A 3,133-nucleotide genomic window follows, 5' to 3' on the forward strand; every position below is an offset into this window, starting at 1 on the left:
CTTGTCCCGAGCTTCTTCCAGCTGGTCCAGCGAGTCTTCTCGGCTAACTCGGTTGCTTTGATCGCTGTAGGCCCTCGTCCTCGGGGAGCCGTATTCCAGGTCAGTGGGCAAGACGGCCTTGGCCACATAGACCAGGAAGAACTGCGTGAAACCCGTGGCTCGGCTCGGCGTTGTCCTCAGGCTCCAGACCACCGAGGGGAGTTCCTTCATCCATCGCTTGCCGAACTTGTTGAGGTCGTTGTAAATCCGGGGCTTGAGCCCTTGTAGAATCATGTCGTTGGCACGCTCTACTTGCCCATTCGACATGGGATGAGCCACGGCGGCCCAGTCCACCCGGATGTGGTGATCCTCGCAAAAATCCAAGAAATTTCTGCCGGTGAACTGGGTGCCGTTGTCGGTGATGATGGAGTTTGGGACCCCGAAGCGATGGATGATGTTGGTGAAGAACGCCACCGCCTGCTCGGACCTGATGTTGTTCAGGGGTCGGACCTCGATCCACTTGGAGAATTTGTCGATGGCGACCAGCAGGTGCGTGTAGCCCTCGGGCGCCTTCTGCAAGGGACTGACGAGGTCCAGACCCCACACAGCAAAGGGCCAGGTGATGGGTATCGTTTGCAGAGCCTGAGCGGGCAGGTGGGTCCGCTTCGCATAGAATTGGCACCCTTCGCAGGTGCGGACAATTCTAGTGGCGTAAGCCACCGCCGTTGGCCAGTAGAAGCCTTGCCGGAAAGCATTCCCGACAAGGGCTCGAGGCGCTGCATGATGGCCGCAAGCCCCCGAGTGTATTTCTTGCAGGAGTTCCTGACCTTCGGCGATGGAGATGCATCGCTGGAGGATGCCCGAGGGGCTGCGGTGGTAGAGCTCCTTCTCATCGCCCAGCAAGACGAACGACTTGGCGCGTCGCGCTACCCGCCGAGCCTCGGCTTGGTCGAGGGGTAGCTCTCCTTGGCGGAGATATTGCAGGTACGGGGTCTGCCAATTTCGATCAGGCGTGGCCCCGCTCTGCTCCTCCTCGACGTGCAGTGCCTCGCCCTCGGGGGCCGAGGGTACCTCGGGCTGAACCGAGGACGCCTCGGGCTGGGCCGAGGGTACCTCGGGCTGGACCGAGGGTGCCTCGGGCTCGGGCGTGTCGTTGATCTTGACGGAGGGTTGATGCAGATCCTGGGAGAAGACGTTCGGGGGAACCGTCGTTCGCCCCGAGGCTATTTTTGCCAGCTCGTCCGCAGTCTCATTGTAGCGCCGAGCGATGTGGTTAAGCTCGAGCCCGTAGAGCTTGTCTTCCAGGCGCCGAACCTCATCGCAGTAGGCCTCCATCTTTGGATCGCGGCAATGGGAGTTCTTCATGACTTGGTCGATGACGAGCTGCGAGTCACCGCGGGCGTCGAGGCGTCTGACCCCTAGCTCGATGGCGATCCGCAACCCGTTGACCAGAGCCTCGTACTCAGCCACATTGTTGGACGCCGGGAAATGGAGGCGTAGCACGTAGCGTAGGTGTTTCCCGAGGGGCGAGATGAAGAGCAGGCCCGCGCCGGCTCCCGTCTTCATCAGCGACCCGTCGAAAAACATGGTCCAGAGCTCCGGTTGGATCGGAGCCGTCGGCAACTGGGTGTCGACCCATTCGGCCACGAAGTCCGCCAATACCTAGGACTGGATGGCCTTCCGAGGGGCGAACGAGATTGTCTCGCCCATGATTTCCACCGCCCACTTTGCGATCCTGCCCGAGGCCTCTCGGCACTGGATGATCTCCCCCAGGGGGAAGGATGACACCACAGTTATCGGATGAGACTCGAAGTAATGTCGCGACTTTCGCCTCGTCAGGATCACTGCATACAGCAGCTTCTGAACTTGTGGGTAGCGGATCTTGGTCTCGGACAGTACCTCGCTGACGAAGTAAACTGGCCTCTGAACGGGCAATGCATGCCCCTCTTCTTGCCTCTCGACCACAATCGCGGCGCTAACCACCTGAGTGGTCGCGGCGATGTAGACCAAGAGGGCTTCTCCATCAGCTGGGGGCACCAAGATAGGCGCCTTTGTGAGGAGCGCCTTCAGGTTCCCGAGAGCTTCCTCGGCCTCAGGGGTCCAAGCGAAACACTCGGCCTTCCTCAAGAGGCGGTACAGAGGCAGACCTCTTTCACCGAGGCGTGAGATGAAGCGGCTCAGGGCCGCGAGACATCCCATGACCCTCTATACGCCTTTTAAGTCCTTGATGGGCCCCATGCTGGTGATAGCTGCGATCTTCTCCGGGTTGGCTTCGATGCCTCGCTCGGAGACGATGAACCCCAAGAGCATGCCCCGGGGCACCCCGAAGACACACTTCTCGGGATTGAGCTTGACGCCTTTCGCTTTGAGACATCGGAATGTCACTTCGAGGTCAGAGAGGAGGTCGGAAGCCTTCCTCGTCTTGACTACGATGTCATCGACGTAGGCCTCGACTATGCGACCGATGTGTTCGCCGAACACATGGTTCATGCACCGCTGGTACGTCGCGCCCGCATTCCTAAAGCCGAACGGCATGGTGACATAGCAGTACATGCCGAAGGGCGTGATGAAAGAAGTCGCGAGCTGGTCGGACTCTTTCATCCGGATTTGGTGATACCCTGAGTAGGCATCGAGGAAGGACAGAGTTTCGCACCCAGCAGTGGAATCCACGATTTGATCGATGCGAGGCAGAGGGTAGGGAACCTTCGGACATGCTTTGTTGAGACCAGTGTAGTCTACACACATCCGCCATTTCCCCCCTTTCTTTCTCACAAGCACAGGGTTGGCAAGCCATTCGGGATGGAATACCTCTTTGATGAACCCTGCTGCCATTAGCTTGTGGATCTCCTCGCCTATCACTCTGCGCTTCTCCTCGTCGAATCGACGCAGAGGCTGCCTGACGGGTCGGGCTCCGGCCCGAATATCCAGCGAGTGCTCGGCGACATCCCTCGGTATGCCGGGCATGTCCGAGGGACTCCACGCAAAGACGTCGGCGTTTGCGCGGAGAAAGTCGACGAGCACTGCTTCCTATTTGGGGTCAAGCCCGGAACCGATCCGGATCTGCTTGGAGGTGTCGCCACTGGGGTCGAGAGGGACGGCCTTAACCGTCTCCACTGGCTCGAAGTTGTCGGCATGACGCTTCACGTCTGGCACC

This window comes from Zea mays, chromosome 6, assembly GCF_902167145.1.
Source record: "Zea mays cultivar B73 chromosome 6, Zm-B73-REFERENCE-NAM-5.0, whole genome shotgun sequence".
In the NCBI taxonomy this organism is placed as follows: Eukaryota; Viridiplantae; Streptophyta; class Magnoliopsida; order Poales; family Poaceae; genus Zea; species Zea mays.